The sequence below is a fragment of the Neomonachus schauinslandi genome, chromosome 9 (genome assembly GCF_002201575.2).
Source record: "Neomonachus schauinslandi chromosome 9, ASM220157v2, whole genome shotgun sequence".
In the NCBI taxonomy this organism is placed as follows: domain Eukaryota; kingdom Metazoa; phylum Chordata; class Mammalia; order Carnivora; family Phocidae; genus Neomonachus; species Neomonachus schauinslandi.
This window is the reverse complement of record NC_058411.1, coordinates 118501614-118513888: the sequence shown is the minus strand read 5'-3', so window position 1 is coordinate 118513888 and position 12275 is coordinate 118501614. Positions and strand designations below refer to the sequence as shown.

Sequence of the window (12275 nt, the reverse complement as noted above, 5' to 3'; positions counted from 1 at the left end):
TGTTTTCCCTTGAGAAGATGACATCAAATTCATTACTAAATTGCATTATTTTTGTCACTTGACACCAGGAATTGCACTTGCAGACTCCCTTTTGCTGAATGGTTCTGGGTTAGTTTCCCAGCATGAGGAAAGGTGAGATCTGGAAGGCAGAGGAAGAGAGATTCTTATTCTTGGTTGGTCACTGTGGTGTGGTGACTTCTCTGTGAGGTCCAGCTTCTCAGCTCACCCAGAATCTGATGCCAGAGTTTTGGGTGACTGTTTTGCCCATTTCCTGGTGGCAGCTCCTCGGACTTTCAACTCCTCAACATTTACACAATCCCAAATTCCTATGTTAAAACTTTTCATTCCCTTAATTTTTTGTAGTGGCTCTGTTTTGTAAACCAAAACTAGATTGATATGTTGGATAACATAATTTTTCCATGTAGAAGTTGTTAAAATAACTCTCTAGGACCAATATGGAGCTGCCCTACCCACATACATGTCAGTGAGTCAAAACTTAGCTTTCATCTCCGCGTAAATGCTTCATATGACCAGAAACACAGAGTACCCAGGCAGCCAATCCCCATTCACCAAGCCAACTCTGGACTCTCACCCCAAATAAGGTTGATTATGCAGCTCCAGAGGCAACCAAATATTTTCTATTTTTCTCTTCTTTGTTCCTTATTCTTTATCATATAAGAGCTTCCTGTCTTCTGCCCCATTTGGCAGTTCTCTGGACCCTTGAGAACAGAGACTCCCCACTTCATGAAGTTTTCAATAGAGTTTGTATCACCGAAATTGTCTTTTAAAATCATTCTTAACAAAGTTTATGGATTTTTAAGCCATATAACATGGTGATAAATTTTGGCAGAATGTGTAAGGGTCTTTTTATTGTCTTTGTCTGGAATTCAGTGAGCCCTGCCCAGCTGTATGCTCCTTATTTGTCTTTAATTGTTTCTATGGTTTTTGCTTCTCTTCCACTTTCTATAGTTTCTGCCTCGTGAAAAACTTGGTTCTCTTTTCTGTCCTCTAACAGCACTGTCTTCAGTGTTTTTGTGTACACATTGCCTGTTTCTGAGACATGCTTCATTTTGCCTTCTTTATGATAGATTCAGTTTTCTGCAACATTGATTTTGGTTTTTTTTCCCCCTCATTCTAAGAAGCTTTTCATTCTGCATTTGACACTATTTCCTTTTCAATACAGTCTTTTTTCATATGCTTTTATTCAGCCTCTTCTCTCTTCCTGGATTGCTGTTGTTTTGTATACATCATATAGTTTTACAAATAGTTTAAGGCAGCAAGTGGTTGTCTAGGTGAGTTTGTCATTTCTAAAATTAATTTTCAGGGGTCTGCTGCTTTTGAAGACTTCATAATATTATTATTCCCCTTTCAGTGTTTCGTTATAGGCCACATGTTGATGCTTTTGTCTTCACTTATTCTCAATAGTGAAAGACTTAACCAGTAGGCACAGGGTGCTTTTGCCCTTCTTGTTCTCCAGCTGGACCACAGCCTGGCATGTGGAGCTCCTGGCTCAGTTTCTAGGGGTGGCAGGGTTTTTTGGGCGCAGCCTAGCTGAACTACACTGGTACCTTTGCCTTTTTAGGAGCTCAGCTGAACTGGAGAAAGTTGAACTGCCAGATGGCTGAATAGATGGTTAAGACAAGTCGTAAGGAAAGTAATGCTCAAGGCTTTAATCACCTACCATGACTGTGTAAGCATGAGGCTAAGCCAGAGAAAGTGTTGGCTTCCTCATCTTCCATTTTCCTTCATGGATCAGCATTCTGGCTAAGGATCAGGTGGGTCAGCACAGACATGATATGGCAGGTGGTGGTCATCTCACTGCTAGAAGAACCCTGAAAAAACAGCTGCTGCTGTTTTATGGACCCAGGAGGGAGTTTGGGGGTGGGAAGGAAGGAAGGACCAGGAAAATTTATCTTAATTGGAGACAAGTGTTTCAAGTCTCCCCTCTGCCCCCTCTCCCACAAAGGGGTCTAGCAGAGGCACTGTGCCATGTCCTGACACAAAATTCCTAAACCTTATAATTTCCTATATAGGAATAATATGGATACTTTTTCACTCACAATCTGCATTTAATCAATCATGATGTTCCCTCGAGCTGATCTTCTAAAGAGCTCCCAGAGATTCTCTCCTCCTCCTCCTCACTACCATGGCCTTATAGAGCCCAAAACTTCCAACCTAAAAGATCATCAGCCTCCCATTGGCTTTCTTAAATGTTCAGTAGGGAGATTTTTGGATTGGTATGGTGTCAAGCGGCAGCTGCCAAGACATCTTCTATGATTTTTCTATTATTTCATCTATGAAGATGCATGAAATGGGTATATCATGGCCAGAAACAATGACTCTTTACAAACTTAGCATGCACTTTTATCTCCTACAACCAAAGAAACCAAGCATGGTGGCCCTAAAAGAGGGCTGTGAATGAGGATGCCTGGCTAGGAATGCAGATGTACATGAGTGTATGGTTGTTCAGGGGTAGGGCAGGGAGGGCATGAGTCCTTGACTGCAACTCCCATGAGAGACTGCCATGCCTGGCTATCACCAAGCCCAGTGTGGACAGGGCATCCTCCCTTGAGGCCTCCCTGACAGAGCCTTGTAATTGCTTGTGGTCAGGCCTTATATGTTTTTGGCCTTGAATTTTTCAGGACCCAACTAAGAAACACAGCCTGCCCATTATGAATCCAAGTAGGTTAGACTTTGAGGGGCTGTGACAAAAATTGGTTGATTAGTCTGAGGCAAGGCCAAGATCAAGTTTATTCCATGCCAATTGGCCAGGCCTGCCTGGAGGATTGGATGTAACCATGAGTCCCAACAGTCACCAAGTCAGAGAAAGATGCCTCAGGGCCTTTTAGGGTCTACTTTAGAAAGTCAGCCTTTAGAAAGGCTTCTTCTTTAAGTTTTTGTAGGAATCTCTTTTACCTGGTCCAAGACATCAGTTCAGGCACTGCACAGCACCGATCAGTAAGTTGAAGCTGATCTAAAGGCCTAAACACCTTCCAGGGCTGGGGTGGTGCCCTGACAGGCAGGGCATGCACATAAGGGCACAGCACCTGTGTCAGTCACAGGGGCACCCCTCAGGATTTGACCACAAGTTATCTGGGGAGGGAGAAGGAAGGAGAGCTGGGCAGTGCAATGGGCCAGGTAGACAGCTGTTTCCTGGCTGCAGGCGCAGGTTTGAGCTGAGCCAGCTTCCTTACAGGGGAGGGCTTAGTGCCCAGGAAGATGTGGCTGTAGCTTGCATCCAGTTATCCTGGCAGAACTGCTGTCTTGGCCCTCTGAAGGAGGTGCAGAGGGGGCTTGTCCCACACTGTGTCACTCTTCCTTACTAGCTTTAGCAAGATTACCTCTAGAGTGGGTCTATGTCTCTAAGGTTTTTTAGGGCCACTGAGCAACCCCAGAGGGCTCTATGCTCTCTCTCTCTCTTCTAAATTCCAACAGCTTGCTGTACCAAGGGTGTTTACCAGCACCAAGGACAAGCTTAGAGTCATCAGGCTCATAAGAACTCCCACCACCCACCACCCACCACCATCTTTTGGTCCCATTGACTGAGTGCCATAGTGGTGGCTTGAGAACTGTTTCCCCAGCTTTCTTTGAACCCCTCTTTTGCATTTATGATCTGACCCACTGGTGAAGCTCAGCCAGGGAGTCAGGAGGAGGATCAATGGTCCCTCTTGAAACTGAAAATCTTGTATGAACAATTCACTAGCAGCCTATAAGAATTCCCCATAGAATCTGCTAGCATTTCCCAAGGCCCATTGACAACGTGTTCCGTGAGACCCTTAGATTCTTGCAAACAATTCACTAGCATTTCTCTATAATGGCCTGCAGACTCTTCAGGCTTTTTGCAGTTCCAGAATGGCATTGTGCTTAATTGACTTCCCAGTTCACTGCAGTAATCTGTCAAGAGCTCAGCTAATCTGGCTTGTTTTCTGGATCTGCAGTCTAGAAATGGAAAGAGAGAAATGAAGAGGAGGTGGTAGGAAGCAGTTCTATGTCTAATTCAAAAAGCTACCCCCATAATACTGAACATCGTCATTTTTTTTTCCTCCCAACTCATCATAGGCAGGCAAGATACTACTGTTGGTGATGGCACTAGGGCCGTGGGGTGTGTGTGTGTGTGTGTGTGTCTTGGAATATGCAGGAAAATGTACCTAAAAATACCACCAGTCACTTTGATCATGCTTCCTGCAGGGGACAAAGCCTCCCTCTCAACAGGCGTCCACCCCTGGGGAATTACTACCACTGAGAGATGCCTGCCCTATTGTTCAGTCTTGTATCTTTAACTTGTGTGGAAGCAATAGCTGAGGGGAATGGGATGGGTTGAAGGGGCAAAGATGGGGCAGCAGAGGTCCAATTGTCCCGTGATTGGTATCCCACTATCTGCAGGAGGTGAGCCAACTCCATCTCCAGTGGTCCAACCAGGGACCTTTTTTTTTTTTTTTAAAGATTTATTTATTTGAGAGAGAGAGAGAGAGCGTGCAAATACACAGGATGGAGTGGGGAGGAGGGGCAAAGGGAGAGGGAGAGAGAGAACCTCAAGCAGACTCCCCACTGAGCACAGAGCTAGAAGCGTGTCAGGGCTCTATCTCACAACCCTGAGATCATGACCAGAGCTGAAACCAAGAGTTGGATGCTCAACCGACTGAGCCACCCAGGCACCCTAACTGGGGACCTTCTAATCATGCTTGTATGATACTTGGTCTCTTTGGTTATAGGAGATAAAAGTGCAGCTGAGTTTGTAAAGAGTCATAGTTTCTGAATATGATATGCCACTTTAAGAAGTCTTCACACCATTCCAATCCAAAAGTCTCCTTACTGATTATTTAAGAAAACCAGTGGGAGACTGATGATCTTTTAGCTGGGATGTTTTGTGCTCAGAACTAAAGTTATGGTACCGAGGAGGGAGAGGAGGGGATATCTGGGGTGCTCTTTAGATCAGCTAAAGAAAACATTGTGATTGATTAGATGTAGATTATGAATGAAAAGAAGCAACAAAAACACCCTCAGCTTTTCCTGTGTGTGAATGAAGAATCAAGGGGCACATTATCAATAATTTTACTTTTTTCCCCCTCTAACAACTACTCCTTACAAAAGCATCCTAGAGAGTAAGAATGAGGCCATCTTTTTTGGGCCGTCCACCAAAGCTGGTTATGCTGATCACTTAGAATAGTCATTGCATGCTTCTTGGATGAACTTTTGGTCTTATGCCACAATAGGTATTGATGTAAATGTTCAGCTCCACCAGTTTGATAACTGTCTCCGGGACATATTAAAAAGCTCAGAGCATGTTCACCAGGATTCCCATCACCTGCCTGATCCTGTCTAAAAGAGAATGTGTGCTCTTAGGGCTTTGCTCCTTTGTAGTCAAAGTCCAAATCGTGAAGTTGGGACACAATTTAACCCTCAGTAAACATTTATGTTTTTGCATCCTCTCTCTCTCTCTCTCTTTTTAGAGAAAGAGAGAAGGCTTGAGCTGGGGGTAAAAGAGATAGGGAGGGAAGAAAGGGCAGAGAGAGAGAGAGAGGGAGAGAGAGAATCTTAGGCAGGTTCTGTGCTCAGCAGCAGAGTCCAACTTGAAGCTTGATCACACAACCCTGAGATCATGACCTGAGCCAAAATCAAGAGTTGGATGCTTAACTGACTGAGCCACCCAGGCGCCCTTCATCCTCTCTTTATTAGTATATTTTCTGTATACTTATTTATATCCTAAGGTAGATATAATATTAACTTCTTATTAAAAAAACAACAACAACAAAATTTAACTGGGTAAATTTTAAGGATCTTATTGGCTTTATTCAATGACTTGTGAATGGGACAGCTTCAGTCTAGCAGATAGAAAGGAGCTCTGAAGAGCTGTACAAAATGGAAGCCTTTTATAGGCAGAAGTGAATGGGAATAAATAATTTGTACAAGGCAAAAAAGCAGACTGGTTACTGCAAGGGTACTTTCCTTTCCTATGGCAGAGGTCTATCAGGTGATTCCAGATTGTCTAGTTTTAAGATTCCATTTCTGAGAGATCCAAATTTGTAATTAAGTTAAGTATTGGTTTAGTGATGTGGGGCTTAGTCTAACCAACTACATTTGGGGTCTCTTGTTTTGTTTTTAATACCCTTTTAAAATAATTAATAAGATTTATTAATACATTGACATGAATGATTTATTTTTATTAACAAACAAGCCAAAATAAAACAAGCATAACACTATAAGAGAAAGTGTGATAGGCAAACTGAGAGTGAACCAGCTAGTGAGAAATGGGTTTTTGCAGTTTCTACAAATATTAGGAAAAGGTGTACAGCCAATACTATCACACTTTAGGTTATATGCCACAAGATGGTTTTTTTGTTTTGTTTTTTTTAAGATTTTATTTATTTATTCATGAGAGATAGAGAGAGAGAGAGGCAGAGGGAGAAGCAGGCTCCCTGCGGAGCAGAGAGCCCGATGCGGGACTCGATCCCAGGACCCTGGGATCATGACCCCAGCCAAAGGCAGACACTTAACGGACTGAGCCCCCCAGGCGTCCCATCCACAAGATGTTTTGGTCCTCCTTCAGGGAGCATTAAGAACTCATGCCTTTTAATAAAGCAGGCTTCAATAAAAAGTCAATCGCTTTTTTTGTTTTTTTATTAAAAAAAGCATTTTGCTTTATCGACAAAAATGAAGCATCCTTTACTGAGGCTACAAATTAAGCCATTGTTTGTATCTGCACAAGGCACTCAGAGACAAAGTGGGAAACGGAAATCTGGGCCTAGAGAGGGCAGTGGGAGACAATACTGAGAACCTGTGAGTTAGGCTTGGAGAATATTTGAAAACCTTCAGAGATGTCACAGCTGTCTCAAACACGGCTGCCATCATTCCCCTCTCCGCATCAGCATATGCTTCTCTGTACTGCAGAGGGCTCCAATCTTACATACATTTCCAGTTCACCTGGCCAGCAGGCCTGAAAATCAAGCCCACAATTTGATTCTGCCAGTTGTGGAATTTCAATGTAAGTTTGACTCATAACTTCTTCATATTACTGAAGCGAAAGTCACTGTATTGTTTAGGGAAAAAATGGAACTCCAAAACAAGGAATGGGAAGATTTGAGTTGGCTCAGATGAATTGAGAATTATGAAGCCTCAAGTTTCCTTGAGCTTTTTCTTGCCATGGAAGCAGTTTCCCTCTCTCTAAGGAAGCTAGTCTTCCCTCCTTGTGGACGCAATCAGTTTTCAGATGTAAATGTGCATAAGAATCACCTGAGTATCTTGTTAAAAATGCACATTTTGACTCAGTAGGTCTAGGGTGTTGCTTGAGTTTCTATATTTCTAGAAAGTGCCTAGATGATGCTGATGCTGTTGGTTCACAGACCACACTTTGCACACCAAGGGACTCAATATGGATTTTAACCATGGCAGTTACCTTGCAAGGGGATGCCCATTCTATTCCAGGTCTACCCTCATCACCCTCCAAAGTTTCCAGAAATAAAACTGGAACTCAGTCCCAGGCCTGCCAGGAGGTCTGGTATATAGTCTGACCCCGCATGAGATAGTTTAGATGTTGAAATAATTATAAGATTATGCCAATTTATATTAGAAGAAAGTTGAGGAATAGATGTGGAAATGGATCCTAAGATTGTTACACCAAGGAAGCAGAAGATAACATTGGATGGGGCTAGACTTGTGGATATAGATTCCGTGGGTTAGTCTGAATATCTGGGAGTGGCTCTAAGTCCAAGTTTGCTTGGTTAATTTACTGAAACCTGGACCAACTATGGCCTACCTCCATTGAGGTTGTAAAGTCACATCGATGATACGGGATGGACTAATATTTTTAAAGGTTTAGGCAAATAGCCATGTTGGGAGCGGAATTTATCAAATGAGACACAAACACCTGTATATCCACTATACCCCCCAGAGAGGCCCAGAAAATAGTTCCTTCTTTAAGGTATTGAGAAATGCGTTGGTAAAGAGAGCACCAGCAGCTTAAAAACCCCTTGGTGTCAGTTTTCCACGAGCCAGGGTCACTACAACAAAAACTACAAGGGCTCCTGATTCAGTGGGAATCATGGAATTCCAGAGTAGCAAAAATCCAAGAAACAAAGCTGCCAGGAAAAAAGTGGGCTTGGTTACTGAAGCGGTGTTGGGGTAACAGGGATCTTTGTCAGCGATGTCCTAGCAATGAAGTAGATGGGCAGTTTACTAAAGTATTATTTGATATATACAATTAAAACCTGTAGGTTTGGTGACCAGGAACCTAGCTTGTCATTACAATGGTTGGGTACCAAGAGCCAAGTTATTTCATAGTTTGCAGTCCCACTGAAGGAAAGGTACACTGGTTCCACTTGAGAAAGAACACCCCTCGACTCTTCTCCAAAAGACCTATGTCCATTCATTCTGTTGACTTACACTGGCTAATTTAACACTAATCCCTTCCGGCAGTTAGGCAGGTAAGAATACTAGTATTAATGTTGCTATTGCTATTTGTTCTTCCTGGTCCTCTAATAATTTTGTGTGGTTCATTGGAGCTTAGGAGATAAATGAAATTTTGGCTTCCGTCTATCTCAGAGTTGTTCCAATGGGTCTGTGAATGCACCTGATTCTGTTATGTCCAGTTCAAATGTATTACTTGGCAATCTGCATTAACATATTGCTCCCCAAATCTTGGAATGAGGACTACTATGGCCAGAAAAGACAAATGGTAGCCCCTGGACGTTCCCTTTCTTACCAAAAGAGTAAACCAAAAGCAATTCTGCATCCTAGGAAGAATTAGAGAGATTAGTGCCACCAACAGAGACCTGAAAAATGTAGCTTTCCCAGCATATATTTAGTTATTGACTCATTTATTTGACCTGGGCAAAAAGCAGACTGATCTTGAGAAGAACTTGACTCATGCACTTTTACACATCCCCTCACTTTGCTAACTCATCGTTTAGGTTTTAGCTGAATATTATTTCTCTGAGAACTTTCCCTGACACATGGAATAAGTTATACACTCAACTCCCCCCCAAAAAGTCAGTAAGGCTGAGAGGATAAAGGTAGATGGCAATTACACAGTAACAACACTTGTATTCATTGGTCTGCAGTCAAGAAAACAAATATTTCAAGCAGGAAATTTAATAGAGGGAACTGGTTACAGACTTTTTGGAAGGGCTGGAGGAGCTGCAGGAGAGAAAACATTAGATTATTCAGAAATTAGTAATTGCAGATATCACAACTCACTTAAGGATGAGAGAATAAAAAGAAGAAGAGGTGGTGAAGAGCTCCTGAAAGCAAGAAACCTACTCTGCACGTCACTGCTGGGCAGTGCCATTGCTTTTTTTTGTTTGTTTGTTTTTGTTTTTTTAAGTTTTAAATTTTTTTTTTTTTTTTTAGATTTTTTATTTATTTATTTGTCAGAGAGAGAGCACACACAAGCAGGGAGAGTGGAAGGCAGAGAGAGAAGCAGGCTCCCCGCCGAGCAGGGAGCCCGATGTGGGACTCGATTCCAGGACCCCAGGATCATGACCTGAGCCGAAGGCAGACGCTTAACCGACTGAGCCACCCAGGCGTCCCTGGGCAGTGCCATTGCTGTTAGAGGTGCATTGCGACTTTGGAAACTTCCCACTATACTCTGTGGAAACTTCCAGGGGTAGTGGAGTCCATTACTGTCCACTGTGACACTTCTGATGACCAAAGACATCATCAGAAGCATAAAAAAAAAAAAAAGGCTCTGCTTTCTTGACACATTCCGATTTTTCAACCAGTACCTCCCTTGGGCAAAAGCTAACCACAAATAGACTGGGAAGGGAGTCTGGGAAATGAAGTTTGTAGAGATGCTGTCCTTTCAGAAAGGAGAAGAATACGAAGGATGTGAAAGAAGGCAAGGGCAAACAAGAAAATGACTAGAACAGCCCATCCTTTTGGCTATTTGACATCCATTCTCTTCAGCCTTCCACCTGTTTTTCACTTCTGTACAAGGACATAATGTTCAGGGTAGCATGATGGGATTATCTTAAATGAGTGAAATATTTTCTCCACTTTTTCCAAAGGTGAAATGTAAAGTCCCATCTATATCCATCACTGTAGCCAGCCCTGGGTGAGACTGTTAAGATAGTTCTGGCCAAAGCCAGTGGTTCTGAGGAGATGCACAGTGGGAATATGAATGGAGAGAAGGCAGTCGGTCTGAGAGGTATTTACAAAGGACACTTTTCAGAATCAAATCTTAAAAGAATTGGTCATATGTCACATAATGAACAATGTCTGAGGCAATAATTTGCAAAACACTCAAATAGTCATTTGAAAAAAATCTTCTTCTCTTAAGAGAGGAAGAGAGGGGTGGGTCAGGGGCAGAAGGAGAGAGAAAGAGAGATTCTCAAGCAGGCTCCATGCCCAGCACAGAGCCCCACAGGGCTCGATCTCAGGACCCTGAGATCATGACCTGAGCTGAAATCAAGAATCGGCTGCTTAACTGACTGAGCCACCCAGGTGCCCCTCAAATGATTTTTATGGTCAAATTTTATGTTGTCTCCAATACAAACTGAGAATAGAAAATTCAATCGTTATGGAAGTCACTGCCTCTGCATGAATAGAATATGCACAATATCCCCATGAAAATCTTATCTCTGTCTGCAACTCAAGTTGTTTCTTTATGGATGGTTCAGAGACCCTGGATATTTTCTCTAGTGGTTTTACCGTCCAAATCAAGCCCAAGATATCTGCAACTGGTGTAGCATGAGTTTGCCCATATGATTTGATCAATCCTGGTGATGGCATAGGACTGGTTCAAACAATAGAACTTTCGAAGGAGATGGCATTGTGTGCTTTAACCACTACTCATCTAGACTTTCATTATAATTAAAAGTATGTAGGCCTATTCCTAGAAAAATATTTTATTCTTATCCTGGAAATGGTTTAGAAGCTGAGAAAGTTTCAAGGCCCTTCCTGCTTCTGAAAGTTTGAATTTGTTGAGTGCTGACCTCAACCTAACAACAATGTGTGATTCATTCTATCCAGGAGCTGATTCCATGCTTCAGTTTTCCCACAACGTGTTCTGTGAAAGTTCGGTAAGTGAATGGATTTGATTTTTTCCTTCACTCTCTATCCCTGTTAAACCTCTGTTAAAGCTATACTTCTATTTGGAGCCCTCTCATTTCTTTATATCCCAGGCACAGTGATTCTTGCTTCAACTTGGGGAAGCACCCCACCCTTCCTACTGAGTCCTCAAATATTAGCTGTTCTTGGGTTCAGCCTTCTCAGGCCCCTTTTCCTCTCTTCCTTTTGTTCACCATCTCTTTAGTCTTGGGCCAGAAACACTTAGTGGGGACATAAAAGCAGTAAATTGGCCAGAATCTAAGAAATTTTAAGAAGTCTGAAAGAAATGGTAATTATGAGATGATGGAGGTATTAACTCACCTTACTGGGTAAATATATATGTGTGTATACACACACACACACACATATATATATAAAATCATGTTGTGCACCTCTAAACTTACACGCTATTATATGTAAATTATCTGAATAAAGGTGGAACAAAAAATGAATTCCTTTGTCTAATAATTTGACCATTAAATATTAATTATGATGATTTATTGGGACATTTTAAATGAATTTTATGATGGGCAGAAGTGACAATACTGATTACAGAAGCAAGCTTTCCAAAGTGGAGAATCACATGATGCGTCTTCAGGCGTCAACATTCCCCCTATAGAATTACAGCTTTCAACAACTGTATCTAGTACATTCTTGCTAAGAAGGATCCAAATGTAGAATGGTAATTTTTTTTAATGAAGGTTCTAAAAACTTCTCTATTCCCACACCGGGAGTCGAACCCGGGCCGCCTGGGTGAAAACCAGGAATCCTAACCGCTAGACCATGTGGGAGGCGACGAAAGCAAGCTGGAGTGTAAGCAAATTGAAACACTCCCGTCTGCTTCCGCTTTCAGTGTCCGGCCCCGCCTCTTGCCGCACCAGCTTTCTGCGCCTGCGTGACTTTTCGGCATTCAGGAATTGCGGTGAGCTCCCTGCTCTTTTTCTATGCCCTCCTCTCACCCCGCCCAGGGAAGGTGCAATCTCCAGAAATCTCTGTTAAAAAGCTGCGGAGGTGAAATTTGGAAAAGAATGGTTTGAATGGCTTAAGGAACACGTTATGAGATTGGCTTCCCAGGTCCCAGTTCCCTGGGTTGACTCTGCGGGTAACCTTTTATTAGACCAGATTTTTCCAATCATGAGGGTTTTAGGTCATAGGAATTTTGCATTTAGAAGCCTGCATACGCCGAATAACCCGTGGGGAGCGTTTTGGGCAAAAAAGCCTTCGGAGACTAC

The 12275-nt window shown here is 42.6% G+C and overlaps 1 non-coding gene across 1 annotated transcript; it reads right to left on the bottom strand.

The window, feature by feature from the left end:
• Positions 1–11762: 11762 nt before the first annotated feature.
• Positions 11763–11834, bottom strand: TRNAE-UUC. Its single transcript has one exon. It is a non-coding gene; the product is annotated as a tRNA-Glu (tRNA).
• Between the last annotated feature and the right edge of the window lie 441 nt (positions 11835–12275).